Genomic DNA, 18698 nt, shown 5'->3' on the forward strand with positions numbered 1-18698 from the left:
ATTTGCTGCAGTCATCTATCGTCTGGTGCAATAAGACCCAAATAGAGTACCTTGCCTTTTGTCCAGGTAAACACAATACACCTAAATAAAGAAATTCATGGGATTAGGATGTATGACTAAATTTTTTTCAGCCTTTTTTGTTACTTTACCTAGTGCCAAAAATACTTTATAGCTCAGTGCTTTGGTCACTGATTGAGGCCAAATAATATAAATAATACTAAATATGTTGATGATGGTGATGATAATAACCATATATGATAATATTAATATTGATAATAATTTTGAGAATAATAAATTAACACATATTTTGTATAGGATGAGAGGTTTTTAACAGGATTCATGAAATCCCCACTGAGTCCCTTCATCATTTCAGCAAACAGCAACACAGTAACTTCAATTTAAACAAAATTAGCTTGTGTTATTTATATGAATTCTCTTCTGTTTTGTGGAAGCATTTAAAATCTTCACTCATGTACAATGTCCCTAATGTGCAAGACACTAAAATATATAGGAATGAAAAAAGACAGTCCCTATTCCTCAGAACTAAAGTTTACGTAAAAAAAAAAAAAAAAAGCAGAGAAGTACAGCTAGACAAAGGAATATATGATGATAAAGAAGCGACATTGGTCAGTATGGTAAGTTTTATGCACAAGCAGTCTGTGATTTCACCCAGTGATTTTGTCAGGCCAATCTTCATTCTTCCCTTGTTACACCTACTTTTGAAATTGCAGCTCTTGAATTTGTTATTGAGGCAGCAAATATCTCATTTGGAGACTTCAGGGACTTTGAAAACACAACCTTAGTTTTCTAGCCTCTCTCCTTTTCATTAAAATTGTTACTGTCACATTTGTTTCCAAAGCGGTTTATTCTAAATTGCTACTCTGAACATTTTAGATTCTGTCTTCCTGCAATCTGGTCAAAGACGACTGAAGTCTGATTTTCATGAAGTGCTGCAGCAGGTCACTTTGAGGTATTAGTCTTTTCAACTTCTGAAACAAAAAGAAATTTTCTGTATTCTTAAGTTTTTCAATCTTTGCTCGTCATGAATCACAAAAGGCAACTTGAAGGAAAAGGTGTATTGAATTTGAGTTTAAGGCACAGACCAATTATTTCTGCAAGCGTATGTCCTCGAGACATTATGTCGATGAATGACTGAAAGAATAATGACACAGGGGATTGGCAATGACATCTAAAATCTTCTCTTCAAGTTAACAATGCCGGCCCACTAGAGTTTAGTAGTGGCAAAAGTTGTTAATTACTACAGGAACTTTCATTCCCAGAAAACAGTTCTCTGAATCTGTCCTTGCAGGTAAACGGTGTCATCACAAAAAAAAAAACAAAAAAAACAACAAAAAAAACCCGTAAAAAAAAAATTATTGTGTTAGTAGAGGCCATGGGATAGCCAGATGTCCGCAGAGTTGGACACCTGTGCTCTCCCATCTCCCAAGTTCAGCTGCCAAACTCAGCAACATGACGACTGTGTGTTGGGACTGTGCAGGTCCCCTTCTCCCAGGCCTTGCTTTCTGCTGCATGGGGAGGGCAGAGGAGAGGAATATTCCTGTGTGCTCCAGCCTGATCCCTTCTCTGGATGACTGAGAAAGCAAGGCTGTTGGCACGAAGAAGTACAGACAGCATCACATCATACACAGATGCAGAGATATCTGAGCTTTACACACTTGAATTCAAATTGTGGGAATGAGTCTGGTCTTCATAGTCCTCTGGGAGCTGAACTTTCCATGATGGGACTGAGGCGTGCTGGAGGTTTGTACTGGGGAAGCTGCTGCTGGGTAAACTTGAAATATTGGAAAGATAAAAAGAGTGCTTCAACTCTTTGAGTTTCAGACCACACAATTCCTCATTGCCTTTCTGTTGTATTCCTGCATTTTGGGTGGTGCTGTACCCACACCCCATATGTTCGTTGGGTAGTATATTGGCCCTTCTGTCCCACATGGGTTTTGTAAGTGGAGCTAAACAATATTTATTTGCTATTTTAAATATTTTTTCCAGTTAAAATGACCTTTGCCTTCAAGGTCAATCTTTCTATTAGGAAGGCTTTCTTTGTGTGTGAATGTGTTTTTCCAGTCTTTTGCTGAAAAAAGTAAAATAGCATATACTGCTTATTAAGCACTTTTCAGCAACAGTCTTCAAAGTCTTTTCCAAAGGAAGGCAGTATTAGGAAGGCTAAACAAGGGAAAATGTAGAAAAATGGAAAATATAAATTTTGAATGTCTACATTTTTTCAGAAACGTTTATCTGATCTTTGAAAAGAATATAGTAGAACAGACATAGATACATAAGACGTATATTTTTTGCACAAATCACCCTTCTCCTCCCCCCATAATTTTTGGAGCAGCTGTGTTTTTGTCTCTTAAAATTCTGAAATAAATTTCTGTATGTACTTAACTGATGATGTAAATAAAGTATCCCCTGGTGTTCAGGAAGGCTATGTAATACATTTAGCACAAAATTATACACACTAACAAATTGCTTGTCTTCAGATTCAAAGCCTGAGTCTGAAATCCTGACCCAGATGAAGTCCATGGGAGCTTCACCATTGACTTCAACAAAGTCAAGGTTTTACCTACAGTATTTTGGACAAAATATTTGTTTTCAGTAGAATTTTCATTGAAGATTGGTGCTACATCATCATTGCCTGGACACCTATGGAGATTTTGAAGCAGCTTTTTATGCAGCATTTCAAATTGGAATCTTTACAGGTTGGAATTTCCACAGTTGAAGTTTAATTAGCTGAGCCTCCCCCTTCTTCTCCCACACTGTGAACAAACAATTTTTTTTTTTTTCTTTAGAGGAAATGTTTTCATTAATGTACCTTCTTTAAATCCACTAGAAAAGTAGGTATTCTCTTTCTCTTTTTTACTCCTCATTACCTTAATCCTGGGATTGCCTTTACTTCCTTCTGAAGGACATATGAGTGATTTTGCTGCTGCTTCAGTGAGTGGTGTTGTGTTACTTTCTGCTCCAGTATAAATAAATAAATGAATAAATAAATAAATAAATAAATAATCCAGACTAAAGGCCATTTGAGCTGTTCCGTAAAACACGAGAAGGTGGGGCAAGCCTTTGTCTCCTTAGAAATCCAGTGGGAATGATGACCAGGACATTAGTCCCATACCTTTCATTCTAGGAAACAGCTTTGGAAAGCTGTGATGTGAGAGGGGTAATATATCATAAAGCTTGCATGAAAGGAAGGTCTAAATTCTGACAAAGACTAGTGTGCTTCAGTCTCCAGGTCTTTCCCATCACTACTTTTTATGTGGTTTGTTACGCTGAAGTTGAAATACTGCCAAGAACTATATTCAATTTTGTTATGGTGAAGACAGTTACTATGTGTTCCTGTCTGTAGTTTGGTTATAGCAACATTGAGGATTGCATGCTTTGTTTTTAATTTAGTATATTCTCTACAGAGTCTCAGAAGCTGAAATATTATAGGGAATGAGTGGATGTTATTTCAGCACAGATTTCACAGCTGAGCTAAAGAAATTCATGCTTCTGAGTTGAAAGAATATAAGACACACACAAGCATCAAAATAGGAGAGAGATGAGAGAGAAACAGGCAGGAATGGATCCTTGAAGACAAGAATAAGGATTTAGAAAGTGACTGCAGAAGGGAGTCAGACGCCAGTGCAGGGACTCAGGTAATGGAGTGACATCATGGGGAGAGGAAATGAAGAAGCAGCTTCTAGCTATAAAGTGTTAGACTTAAGTGAGGGAAAGATGTGAGAGTCAAGAAAGAATAAGTCTGCAGGGGGAGAAAGAACTCAGATATTGACCAAAGATTAACAATAGGGGAGGTGAGCTAAAGATTGGTTTTGAATGGAATTGAAAAAAAGAATTGACAACCCTTCTTTTTGACTCTGCTTGTTCTGTCTCATATGCTCTCTTCTCACTTACCCCAAGCTGAGTTTTGCCTTGAAAGGATATGAGAGAATTCATGAGGTCTGTGAGCTTCCATTACTGATATTATTTGTAAAATACTCATATATTAGAGTGAGGATCTGCAGCAGCAGAAGAAGATTCCGTGAATATCAGCACTGCCTAAACAAACTAATGAAATTAAGAAACAGACTGAAATAGGGAGCAAATTTAAAAGAAGAGTGCCTCCATAAACTAGGTAAGCTTGGGAAGCTCTAGCAGATTTAATATCTTTCAGACATTAAAGCGCACTATGTAAAGACACCTCAATTTAAAACTATCTGGGTATCTATCTTCCTGACTGAGAAAGAAAAAAAAGAGAGAATGAGAGGCCAAATTTATGAGCTGTTCAACAGATTTTATGTGTCAATTTCTCATGTAATTTCATTTGCATAGACATGCGCAGACTCATTTGCAAAGGTAGTGGCCAGATGCTTGTCAGGCTCATTTAATTGCCTGAGAGTCAAGCCTTCAGACAGGAAGCCATATACAACCACACACACTATTTCATATCTCTGGCAAGAGCATGGATTGAAATCTACCAGTTTCCATTAATCATGCTGTAATTCACAAACTGTTCACCACAGCCATCAATCAGACCTATATGTGCAGTGCAATTTGCAAAGGGTGCTTTCATGTGCCTTACTTTGGTTGGTCATATTAAGTGTGATAATATCAGATCTCTATCTTTTCCCTCTTTGTAGACCCTATTAGTCACAGCACTACAGCAAACATCTCCCTGGAATCACTGAGGTCATTAGAGTCTTAGGGAAAAGAGCATATTGCTTTTTTCTGCTGGTAACAAAGGAAAAGTGATGGCCTGCTTTTGGATGGGCCATCTACCCTTGAGTCTTCTAAAGGCTTTTGTGCTGTGACATTTGTGCCTATGTCAATTTTCATTTTAGGGGGCAGATATTCAGTTCCAAGTAACCAACTCTGATTAAGGATTCTAAACATTGTTGTTGTTCTTGCTTTTCTTTTTCATTAGTTTCTGCTGTCATAGAAACTAGACCTCCTCCCATTTAATTCTAATTTATAAGGTGGGCCAGCAAGCTAGTATCCAACAAAGTAGCTTCTGGTGAACATTTTCTTGAAACTGAAGATTGACTTGCAGAGACACTCACCATACTGTTACTTGAAATACAAATCTTGAATGGACTTTTATAGATGAATGAAATAGTGCAGACAGGGAAATTTTATCACAGTGACATTTTTCATGGTGGTGTAGGACTTACCTAAGCTACAGTTGAGGCTGCTTTAAAATGCAATATGGAAGGTAATAATTTATTTTTATATACTTCTATGATTTCCCTACCTGCATGTTGCTAGAATTAGATACTGACCCTTTTTTAGTCAAACAGATTTAGCCAGAAGTGGGCTAAGTACAGTTTGTTGCAAGCCAGGTAGTCACTACACTGATGCATTGAAACCTAGCCTGGACGCAAGCCTTGCCTTGCTCTAGGAAAGACTTCTTTACAATTTTTTTTAATTTATATAATTGCTCACTCTGAAGTTTCTTTATATCACAAAGTAATGATGTTAGATAATTTTATTTTTCATCTAGTTTTTGAAATTCTAAACCCAGTCAGTGGTTCTGACATGTTCACCTCAAAGGAAAAGTTCAGACAGATCCCCTTTGATGCTCTCTGGTTCTGGGTCCTTTTCACATTCACCTACTAGCAACACATTTCAATCTCTGGACAAGCGGACTTGCTAACACTTCAGAAAGACAAAATAGAGGTAGGGGTTTATTAACCTTCTTGGCAGACCAGACGTTAGAGTAGCAGCACATGTCTCTGGAATAAATTTATTTATAACTGCATTAGTCTTATACTTCTGAAAAAGAAAAACTAGTAACCTCTCTTCCCCATGCAATTTACCCCTTCAACAAGTTTGTAGAAATAGGTTCTCAGAGAGCATGGTCTTGTAAGTATGACATTTCCTGAATCTTCAGAAAAGAACATAGAAAGAAAGTTATATTGCAACATATTGAATCAAACTAGATTACACTTAATCACCATAAATGCCAACCACATCCTTGCTTCTTAAAAGGAATTTACTCGGATCACATCAAAGTAACAATTCCAAATGAAGATTGATCTGTGTAACTGTGGTCCCTGTACTTTTCTGCTTGTCATGCTTTAATCCCATAAGCTAAGAAGATGCAGGAAACAGATCAGCTGCCTAGTTACATTTTACCTGGTCATACTTATACGATCTTCATTTCTGCTTGACAGCAGGTAGTCTATAATTTTATCAAGAATGAGAATATTTAACAAGTAAAACTAGGAGTTTGGGGTTAAGTTATTAAAACCAGAATGACCTCTTTATTTCTCATCATGAATTTCTCTTCTTCTGTTTAAGTAGCTTACTATCGTTCATATTAGGAAATAAAGTGGTTGGCAGATGAATCGTGCTGCTTACAGGTACCAGAAATACATACACTTGAGATATGAGGTTATTAAAATGTCTGCATACTACTTATTCCTCTAAGAAGAGTGAAAAGAATCTGCTCAAATTCATTGGTGGTTTTAGGAAAGCCCAGATTAATTAATAAAGACTAATCATGTACTGTTTACACCAAAGAGAAAAACCTGTGTTTGCTCTTCTATACACTGCTTTTCTTTCCTCAGCAAAACTCCAGTTCTATCAATGGTCACAGGTGAACTTGTCTTGAAGGTATTGAAAGATGATGGATATGTGCTCTAGGGATGCCAGGTTATTAAAACTGCTGCAAAGTGATGAGCCTGAAGCCATGGCCATTGCTATTGGCTGATCTGGTTTCATGGGCCTTTGGACTCTGCTTCTCTCAGTTGTACCTCTGCTATTCCTCCCATTTGTACATCTTTGCAGGCAGTTGCCTTGAAACTTTTCATTTTCTCCTGCTCTACAATTTTCCCCCCTTGTCTATGCTACTCTTTGCTCCTTTTTTCTTTTTCTCTGCTTTTTAACCTTTTGTGCACTTTAATATTGGAAAAGCAAATCCTTGACATCCTCCTACACACCTACATTCATGACTAATGAAACAAAAGGAAAAAAGAATGTTTCTCCTCTCATTTGCTACATTTCTATGAACACTGAAGGTGGAATATAACTAGACCTAAGGTTTTGGCTTTTTTTTTCCTGAGTTTTCTTCTTTATTCTTTAATGGGCACCTGCATGGTTGCCTTCTCTCTCTGAGACTTTTGCTTAGGGAAAGCCAATACAGAAGTGTTGATCTCTGACTGAGTAAATTTCGAAAAGTTTAGAGAATTTTGACAAAAGCCAAAACAAGCAACCCCCTATAGACAAGGAAAAAGAGAAGATAAAGCAAATAGTGTTACTCCTGAAAATACTTCATACATCCTTACTTCTTTTTGAACCAACCCACATTACTCCCTGAGATCTTCCGCTAACATCTGTAGGCAGAAGACTAGGAGGCAGAATACAGGTTGCAGGTCTTACCCGAGTAAGATGTTAAGCATTGAGTAGGTCCCTAACAAATGAATAAATTCCACTTGTCATGTAGCTATTTTATTCTCTCCTGCCTCCCCACTCTCCTTACCATTGCATGGCGGCTCAAATCAAATTTTTTATTCATATCTAACCTATTTAATGGGCATGTCTAAAATCTGCAATGATGTCTGTGCAGAACCAGTAGGTGCTACAAAGAATCCATAACCAGATGCAGCAGCGATATGACACTGCAGTTGGGGCAAAATCTGACATTGATGTGACACTCATATGACACTGTAGTTGGGGTAAAATCTGGGATTGAGTGAAGTAGTAACAAACTATTCTGCCAGCAGGACTACTACAGTATCTTTGAATAGTATAGCACTGTGTCATATAAACAATCCTGGCTTAAATCCTCATGAACCTTTGCTTTTTAGCAAATTTTAGCATTTTAGAATATTTTAGTAGAATTGTGCACGTGTATGTTTGTGTCTGTGTACACGAACACATGTAAGACAGTGGAGTTCACAAGAACAATATATTACAAAACAAGAACAGTATATCTTGTGCATTAAAATAAAATATTAACAAGATGAGATTTAGTTGTTATATACTAAACAACAGGAAAAATGGCCCTTACTTTATAAAGGACCTTTTAACTCTCTGCTATAACAGAATCACAGAATCGCTGAGGTTGGAAGGGACTTCTGGAGATCATCTAGTCCAACCCCCCTGCTCAAGCAGGGTCACCTAGAGCACATTGCACAGGATGTCATCCAGGCGGGTTTTGAATATCTCCAGAGAAGGAGACTCCACCACCTCTCTGGGCAACCTGTTCCAGTGCTCTGTCACCCTCACAGTGAAAAAGTTTTTCCTCATGTTCAGATGGAAGCGTCTGTGTTTCAGTTTGTGCCCGTTGCCTCGTGTCCTGTCTCTGGGCACCACTGAAAAGAGTCTGGTCCTATCCTCTCGACACCCTCCCTTCAGATACTTGTACACGTTGATAAGATCCCCTCTCAGCCTTCTCTTCTCCAAGCTAAACAGGCCCAGCTCTCTCAGCCTTTCCTCATAAGAGAGATGCTCCAGTCCCCTAATCATCTTTGTGGCCCTTCGCTGGACTTGCTCCAGTAGTGCCACATCCCTCTTGTACTGGGGAGCCCAGAACAGGACGCAGTACTCCAGATGTGGCCTCACCAGGGCTGAGTAGAGGGGGAGAATCACCTCCCTCGACCTGCTGGCAGCACTCTTCCTGATGCACCCCAGGATACCATTGGCCTTCTTGGCCACAAGGGCACATTGCTGCCTCATGCTTAACTTGGTGTCCAGCAGCACTCCCAGGTCCTTCTCGGCAGAGCTGTTTTCCAGCAGGTCAACCCCCAACCTGTACTGGTGCATGGCGTTATTCCTCCCCAGGTGCAGGACCCTGCACTTGCCTTTGTTGAACTTCCTGAAGTTCCTCTCTGCCCACCTCTCCAGCCTGTCCAGGTCTCTCTGAATGGCAGCACAGCCCTCTGGCGTATCAGCCACTCCTCCCAGTTTTGGATCATCAGCAAACTTGCTGAGGGTGCACTCTGTCCCTTCATCCAGGCCATTGATGAAGAAGTTGAACAGGGCTGGACCCAGTACTGACCCCTGGGGGACACCGCTAGCTACAGGCCTCCAACTAGACTCTGTGCCACTGATCACAACTCTCTGAGCTCTGCCATTCAGCCAGTTCTCAGTCCACCTCGCTGTCCACTCATCTAACCCACTCTTCCTGAGCTTCCCTATGAGGATGCTATGGGAGACAGTGTCAAAAGCCTTCCTGAAGTCTAGGTAGACAACATCCACTGCTCTCCCCTCATCTACCCAGCCAGTCATTCCATCAGAGAAGGCTATCAGATTGGTTAAGCATGATTTCCCCTTGGTGAAGCCATGCTGACTACTCCTGATCACTTTCTTGTCCTCCACATGCTTGGAGATGGCCTCCAGGATGAGCTGCTCCATCACCTTTCCAGGGATGCAGGTGAGGCTGACTGGCCTGTAGTTCCCTGGGTCCTCCTTCCTGTCCTCTTTGAAGACTGGGGTGACATTGGCTTTCTTCCAGTCCTCAGGCACCTCTCCTGTTCTCCATGACCTTTCAAAGATGATGGAGAGTGGCTTAGCAATGACATCCGCCAGCTCCCTCAGCACTCGTGGGTGCATCCCATCAGGTCCCATGGATTTGTGGGTGTCAAGTTTGCTTAAATGATCTCTAACCCACTCCTCCTCCACCAAGGGAAAGTCTTCCTTTCTCCAGACTTTCTCTCTTGCCTCCAGGATCGGGGGTTCCTGAGGGCTGGCCTGAGCAGTAAAGACTGAAGCAAAGAAGGCATTCAGTAACTCTGTCTTCTCTGCATCCTTCATCACCAGCGCACCCACCCCATTCAGCAAAGGGCCCACATTTTCCCTAGTCTTCCTCTTGCTACTGATGCAAGCTCTTCTTGCTGTCCTTGACATCTCTCGCCAGATTTAATTCCAAACGGGCCTTAGCCTTCCTCGTCACATCCCTGCATACTCTGACAACGTTCCTATATTCCTCCCAAGTGGCCTGTCCCCCTTTCCACTTTCTGTATACTTCCTTCTTCTGCTTGAGTTTTGCCAGGAGCTCCTTGCTCATCCATGCAGGTCTCCTACCCCCTTTGCTTGACTTCCTACTCGTAGGGATGCTCCGCTCTTGAGCCTGGAGGAGGTGATGTTTGAATATTAACCAGCTCTCTTGGATCCCCCTTCCTTCTAGGGCCCTAACCCCTGGGATTCCTCCAAGCAGGTCCCTGAAGAGGCCAAAGTTTGCTCTCCTAAACTCCAGGGTTGCGATCCTACTTGGTGCCCTGCTGCCTCCTCGCAGGATCCTGAACTCCACCATCTCATGGTCACTGCAGCCAAGGCAGCCCCCGACCTTCACATATTCCACCAGTCCTTCTTTGTTTGTTAGTACGAGGTCCAGCAGCACACCTCTCCTTGTTGGCTCCTCCACCACCTGTGTCAAGAAGTTGTCACCAATGCTCTGCAGGAACCTCCAGGACTGTTTGTGCCTAGCTGTGTTGTCTCTCCAGCAGATATCGGGGTGGTTGAAGTCCCCCATGAGAACCAGGGCCTGGGATTGTGAGGTTACTTCCAGCTGTCTGTAGAAGGCCTCATCGACTTCCTCTTCCTGATCAGGTGACCTGTAGTAAACACCCACAACAGTCTCACCCATGCTAGCCTGCCCTTTAATCCTTACCCATAAGCTCTCGACTCGCTCTTCCTCCACCCCTAGGCACAGCTCCATACATTCCAGTTGCTCTCTCACATAAAGAGCAACTCCACCACCTCGCTTTCCTGGACTGTCTTTCCTAAAAAGCACGTAGCCATCCATGACAGCACTCCAGTCATGCGAGCTATCCCACCATGTCTCTGTAATGGCAATGAGATCATGGCCCTGCGACCGCACACAGATCTCTAGTTCTTCCTGTTTGTTCCCCAAGCTGCGTGCATTGGTGTACAGGCATTTCAGGGAGGAGATCAAGCATGCAGGTTTCCCAGGAGGGGTAAAAGAGGGTCCTCCATAGCCACATCCCATGCGCACTTCCCTGGCTGCATTCACCTGCTGGAGGCGTCCTGACTTGAGCTGTCTTTTGCCAGCTACCCTGTCACTATAACTCTCCCCTTCCCCCATCTTTCCTAGTTTAAAGCCCTCCTTACCAGGTTGGCCAACCTGTTGGCAAAGACCCGCGTGCCCCGCCTCGTGAGGTGGATCCCATCTCTCCCCAGCAGTTGTTGATCTTCAAACAGGGTCCCATGGTCATAGAAACCAAAACCCTGTTGCCAACACCAGCGGCGCAGCCAGTCGTTAACCTGGAAAGTCCGTCTCCTCCTCCTCTCATCCATCCCCCTCACTGGCAGGATTGAGGAGAAGATGACCTGGGCTCCCAGACCCTTGACCACCATCCCCAGAGCTCTGAAATCCTGCTTGATGGTCTCCAGTTTGCCCTTGGTGTCATTGGCGCCCACAAGGAAGAGCAGCAGTGGGTAATAGTCCAAAGCATGGACGAGCCTTGGCAGTCTTTCCATGACATCTCTCACACGAGCCCCTGGCAGGCCACAAACCTCTCTAGACATGAGGTCAGGTCGGCAGATAGGTGCCTCCGTCCCCTGCAGCAGGGAGTCCCCCACAACAATCACCCGCCGCTTCTTCCGGGCGTTCCGGCAAGGCACAGGGTGTGTTGTCCCAGGTACTTCCCTTGCAGCCATGCCCATCTCCTCCTCATCCTGGAGGGCACTAAACCTGTTCTTTAGCTGCAAGTCCTCAGGAGGAGTAGGAGCCTTTCTCCTCCCACAAGCAGTGACCAGTTTCCAGCCTTCTTCTACGATGTTATGATGTACCGTTTCACACGGCACAGAGCCCTCCGGCAACTCCACTGCTGTGGGGGGTTGGGACTCCCGAAGCTGCACAGTCTCCGAGAATACCCTGTCTATCTCTTGCTCCGCTTCTCGGATGCTGCGCAGCCTACTGACCTCCTCCTGTAACTCCCTTACCTGACGACACAGCTCGTCAACAGCAGCACACCTCCTGCAGTCCCTTTTGTGCTTAGACCAAGGTGCCACAGGCTGAAGGCTGTGAGCTTGGAAATAGCCAGGGAAATCCCAACTGTGGGGTACTGTTCAGGCACAGTGTATTTCCTTTTAATTCCTTTTGTGGGTGTTGCAGTGCTAGGACTGGTGCTAGCTTGATGCAGGAGGGAAATAAGACTCAAAAAGATTTTACAGGGGGTTATAAAGTTCTAGTGGGGAAGGACTGTAGTGAGAGTCCCACTATCCCTTTACAAAAATGCTGGTATCATTCTTGTGTAATTACAATCTATGCAAAAACACCGGAGTAAAGGGGTGGAGGTATCTGAGTTTGCAGGACCTGAGGCCACGCATAAGCAAATTTTGTCTTCCACTAGCTACTGTGACAAATAAGATACACCTCTCAGATCTCTGTGAATGTCTAACAACAACAACAAAGACTATTTAGCTGCTTTTCAGACCACAGAGTTGCGCAACTCGCTGTCAGAAACCATAACCACATCTCAAACAATTAATATTTTTGTTTCCAATGTGAAAAATGATTTGTATTGGCTGTTAAGTGGTTGTCAACAATAACAAGCATTTTTGCACTTCAGCTGGAGAGCATGTATCTTCTCAAAAGCGATGGCTGATGCAGCTATTGTGTTGCAGTCATGACAATGACTGAAAAAAAGGGCCTTGTGTTTCTGGAAGGCAGACAAAAGAGTCTGAAAAATTTCCTGAAAGACCTAACCTCTGAACAAAAATACCTGAGTCAGGCAGGTCTATCCTCAGCCTTTTCTGATCCTAGAGTACATTGATATTGATTCTTAGGATCACTTAAGCTTCCCAAACTTCTGCTGGAAATATATACAAAAATAGTTATCAAAATCTCAGCTGTTTTTAGAACTCTTTTCAGCCGAAGTCATGGTTCCCCACCTGAGTACACAACAGCAAATGCTTTAGTCTCAGTGAGGTTCTCTGTCCTCAGCTGGGATTTGCAGTCATGCACAGATGCATGTCCTTAGGGTCATTTGCAGAGGCTTTTAGATGTGCATCGCAATCAAAATCAAGGTTTCTCTCTTTCATTCCCCCTTGTCTTCTTTGTCTTTTTCTTTTTTCTTTTTTTCTTTTTCTTTCTTTTTTTTTCCTTTCCTTTCTTTTTCTCTTTTTTTTTCTCCTTCTCCTCTCTACCCTCCCAGGAAATAAGGACATGCTCAGATAAAAGTGACTGCAATTTCACTAAGGTTCGTATTTATTTTATTAACTAAAATCAACTCACATCAAAATCAAGAAATACTTTTTAAAGGACTTAAAAGATTCACCTGAAAAGCTTTGTAAACACTATGTTTACATGATATATCTGGAACTCATACTGTGGTCATATAACAGGTCTATTCCAGCCTATTAAAGCCTGAGGAACAGTGTAATGGTTCCTTATGGCTGTTTATCTGTCAGGGTGAAGTGTGAATCTGAACAGGTTTCTGTGGTCACTCTGACTTTAGTCATTTGCTCTTAACTAGAAAATGTTTTGCACATGTTAAAATCCCCTGCTAAGAGGCAAGGGATATTAATTTCATCACACTTCTGTGTTATAATCTGAGAATACAAATTTCTGATTCCTCTATCTTGCTTTAAATATAGGTCATTTTTTGCTATTCCCTACAATGAAGATAATAAAAAATATCTTAAAGTCCTATTAGCATCTGCCAGTTGTAGCTAGAACTAAATTTGGACAGAGCCAAGTCTCACTAACAAAAATGCATTTCTCCTTTAAAATAGTTGATATGTGACTATTATTAACTGAAGGCATAGGGTTTTTTCAGTGCAAGGAGGAGAGCTTTGCACTGTAACACCAAAGTCTGAGGCTGATGGCCCATGAGAGATACCTTTACACTTCTCCCAGCTTATTCCCATGAGGGAAACATACAAAAATTCAAATGTGCACATATAACATTTTTTATAGCTTATACCTCAGGTGCTTTTTCAAAAGAATATGTTATTTTTGGTAGGATTATTTTGTTTTGCACATGATATTTTTCATTGGAAATATACAGTGGCTTTTAGTTTATGAAAGCTTATTGAAAATCTAGTCCAATACTGTCTTTTTGCACCTCCATTCCTAACAGGTCTGTAGTATTCTCAAACAGTCAGCAAGATGTCTGGCTGTCTGCAATATGAATGGCTGAGCATTTCTTTTAAAGAATGGAATGCACTACGTTGCTGGAATTGCATAAAAAAATCTTTAGTGTTATGGAAAAAGGCTCTGGGACCTCGGATGTCAGTTCTAGGAGAGATGAATTTATAGATAGAACAATCTCTCTCCTAGAACTGACATCTGAGGTCCCAGAGGCTTTCTCCATAACACTGAGTTTTTTGTTTTTTTTTTTAATCCTTACATTTCCAACAATATAATGTATGGTGCATGTAGTATTTTGAACAATTTCACACTCAAAGCAATAACAACAAACTTTGACTTAGAAAAATCTTCCCCCACCTTGATGTTATTACATGACTTCTGTTTTTAACAATAATTTGCTTAAGAAAGTGAGATGCAGCTCTTTGCGATGAAAGTCAAAGGGACATCAGAGTTCAAATTCACATTGTCACAGTTGCTTTTTATTGAAACCTCCTCTGTGTGTTCAGAATGGACAAATGAGCCACTCCTGCAACTAAACCACAAAGTCTCCATAAATCGAAATTAGACCTCTTTTTTCAGTGCATCACTGTTTTTATATTTTCTTTCCATTTTACTTATTGCATTAGCCCTCTTATCATTAACTACACTTCTTGAAGAAATGCAGGTCCAAGTCTGCATCTTTTCCCTGAGAAAATATTGTGCTTTTGCTGAGTTCCCTTTCTTAAACACAACAGTCAATAGGAGTCAATAGGAGTTTATCACTGATTTAAATGGAAATTTGGCTTGGTCTTACTGATTTGCGATAGTGTTACTATCTCAGACCAACCAGTCCTATTTGTTTCACTTAAACAAAGAGGAAAGTCCACACAACAATCTCTTCCCTTTTTCTCCAAAGATACTAGAAGTTTTTAGAATTCTAATACATAAGGATATAGACATTTGTCATTGCAGAAGTACATTCCTTAAGTAGGTTTAATATTAGACAATTAGATTCTGAGCACACTTGGAGACAGAAAGTTAACAGAAAATTTTATATGGCAATTCTCAGATAATTTTATATAATTTCACAAATAATTTGATTCCTATCCCTCTCCCCCCCCCCCCAAAAAAAAAGAGTCTTATTTGGGGGAAATGAAGTATTTAGTGAAAAAAAAAAGTCCATAAAGACTTGCTTTCTAGCAGTTGAAAGCTGATTATGTCTGTTCCTAACAGGGTGGTAGAAGGCAGTAGCAGTAAAACTTCCTTTATATACATAATGTTGCTGGAGTATCAGTGTAGTTTGAGTTCAAATGTTAAATTCATCCTTCATATAGTGCTTTTGAAGTCACTTAAACCATGATCAGATTTTAGCCTGGGTGGTTACAGAGACAGTTCTGCTTTGATCTCGTAGCTTTTCATTACTTCGAAGTTCATACTGTTTAGTGCGCCTGATCTGTGGCAAAGGAAAGAAGGTACTCTCCCACCCAGCACACTCAAAGTCTTCACTCTGGTACTGGGGCAACTCCATTAACTTCAACGATACTTGTGTAATTGAACGGAGTAACTAGGGTAGGAGTCACCCAGTTGCTTATACCTACCCTAGCTGTGTATATTTAGCTGTGTCTCTAAAACACACTGTACAGAAATGTACAGTCTGTTAAGCAGTGATATATAGTGTCAGTTTAACGCAGAGCTTTGCACTTTGTATTCCTCCCTCCTATACCTATTTAGGTGGCAATCACAGGACTTGGATTCCAAATAAGGAAGAGATTTTACTGGCAGCAGTGCCTGTTTTTTAGCAGACTCCTTGAGTAATTGTGTGGGCAGCTTTCGAGTTGCCTGTGGGTCACTTTCATGATTAGACTGCCAATGAGAAATCTAAGCTACCTTCTCCACCTGCATGTCATTTCCTTTTAATTCACTTTGTTTCAGGGAATGTATATGTTTTTATCTAGCTATGAATAAAAATCAGTTCCTGTAAATCCAGTTACTGAAAGCATGTACAAACAGGCTCTTTGTAAGACAGTTCAGGAATATTTGTGTATAATGTTACAAAGGTATCGGTTTTATGAAATTTAAGATCCCCACACACACACTTTCATGTTGATTTGTGCAGCAATGGTAAAATGCACACATTTTTCCTTTGCACATACGAAGGCAAAAATTTATTTTAGATGAATGGAATTAAAATTATTTTCTTTCAAAGACCTTGAATTATGGTGTAAAAGCTATAATTTGGAAAGGTCAAAATCCTCTATTTGGAACCACTGAAATGTTAGTGGATAAAGCTCATTTTTCATCTCCAAAGTTTTCATTTGCTGCTTTCAAGAATAATATTTGCATTTCCATTCCCATGGAAAAACCTTGTCTCTTTCAGTAAAACAAGCAGAGATAGGAAGCCAGATAATTGCAATGCATTTGTAACTAACAAAGAGGGACAATAACAAAATGTAATCTTTTTGAACCAAAACCAAAATTATTTCTGAGGAATACTGTTGTCTGGAGGAGGACACAGGATGATTTCTATATATGTTTTTGACGTTGTCAGTTTTCAGGGCAGCACATGGTGCTGTTTGTACAAAGGAGGGGTCTCTGCGTGGAGCTCATCAAGGTTTCTAGAGAGCTTAGTAGCTCTTGATGTGTGATTTATAAATACCTTTTTGAAAGAGTGGAAAGCTGTGGTACTCTGGCCTACACAGTGCCCATATCAAGGTCCTGACAGTCAGGAGTGCTGAGTCTCTGGGGGAAAGCATGTTGGAAGACAGAGCAATATTGTTATAGTTTCTGATTAATTAGGAAGGAAATTAAAAGGAAACTCTATATATACACATTCTACTATCCCTGTTGAGAAAGTAGACATATATTAGAGAGGAAGGAAAAACTGTACAACTTCGAGTCAAACACTATACCCATGAGGTGAGTGGAATTTTTGCCACTGGCTAATGTTAGCAGGTTTTCATCTCTAATTACATCCTAAGTTACAAAAGCACCGAGAAATGTAGAGGTCAGTGTTTCAGTTTTTCTTCTTCAGGTTTAAAAGTATTGCTACCCCTTCTTGGATGAGCAGATTCTAGTGCTTCTAAATGACTTAGCCCTTGGCAAAAATGTTAAATCCTCCTGCTTCCTGCACTAACTAGAAAGCCTGACAAAGCAGTTGTTCCAGCTTTTTACTGTCATCCCAGAAATTCCCTTTATGGTTTTGATCCTCTGCTAGTAATTTGAATTCTAATTTATCTTCAGCACCCACTATTCTCTAAGCTGTAACTGTCATCTAATGCTAGGGCTCTTCTTCAGAGATCCCCTAGAGATATTTCCCAAACACATGGTCTCCTACCCTCCTTTTTCACCACAGGGAGACCCTTGTGCCTCCTGCTTTCCAGCTGGCCCTCCTTTACGAATGCCCTTCTGCTCTCTATAGGACAGCTCTCTACATGCATCATTCTGGATTAGCTTCCTTCTGTACGTGGCACCTTTTTCATATCTTATTATAGGTTACTTTATCCCTCAGCCCAAAATCCAGACTGAGCTCAGATCTATCACCTGAAAACTGAATGATAGGCATAGTGGTGGTTTGAACCCTTAAAGATCCAGGTTGTGCAATTCCTTCAGGGATGAATATATTCATGCAGCAAGGAAATATAAAATCTAATGTGTTCTTGATTTCAGTTGCTTTGGCATAGTAATCAGATGGAATCAGTAAGCATCACTAAAAGTATGACCATTTTGGGTGACTCTTCTGCAATAATTTTAAGTGAGTGGCCTGCACACATGCTATCTGTCTGGTGTGTGAATCATCAATAGTGAAGCTGGGTTTGCATTGTTTCAGTACTTAAAAATGTAATATTTTATTCATAGGAAAACTGCAATCTGGCAATTGCTCAGGACAGGAGGAACCATTGTTTTATAAGCTTTACAACGTTGCCCAACATATGTTTGAGAATCAAGAAGGGAAAACATATGTCGAGGGATTCTGCACTGCAAAAAGTAGTATGAAAGCAAAGGGAGTATGGGGAGACAAAAATGAGAAAGTGTATTAAAATAAAAGAAACCCCATGAATATTCAATCAATAACTCTTGTCACTGCTGATGAGAACTAAGAGTTCCTGAGTACTGAGCAGTATGGGTTAGGTAAGGCAAACACAGACCACACATTTCTAGGCCCTTGGGATACTCAGACACAGAAAAATTGCATTAAAATTTAAAAGGACATTGTCAAATACATAACACATTGGCATCCATGCTTGCCTTCAATTTGTGTTGCATAAGGCAGGTATAATGTTACCACAGATCTGAAAATATCATCAAATAGCATTTAATTCTTTCAAAGCAGGCTTTAATACTTGTTTTAAAACTCATTAGCAGCTCCTGACAAGAAAGGGCACTGTTCCACATTAATTGTACATCTAATGTCAGAGACAAAAGGTCAAAAATATATGGGAATGCCCAGTGAATGGAGTGAAAATGAAATAGCAGCAGGTCTGGCTATCTGTGTCTCAGCTCCAGTGCTAAGAACCTGCATTTAAAGATAAGCAGAATTAAATAGAATCTCTATTTTACTATTCAAAAAATTAAATATCTATAACACAGTGTTACGTTTACTTTTAGCAATATTGTTATGTCTTACAACGTGTCTGTAAAATCGTACATTACAGCTATTATACTG

This window comes from Apteryx mantelli, chromosome 1 (genome assembly GCF_036417845.1).
Source record: "Apteryx mantelli isolate bAptMan1 chromosome 1, bAptMan1.hap1, whole genome shotgun sequence".
NCBI classification, from domain to species: Eukaryota; Metazoa; Chordata; class Aves; order Apterygiformes; family Apterygidae; genus Apteryx; species Apteryx mantelli.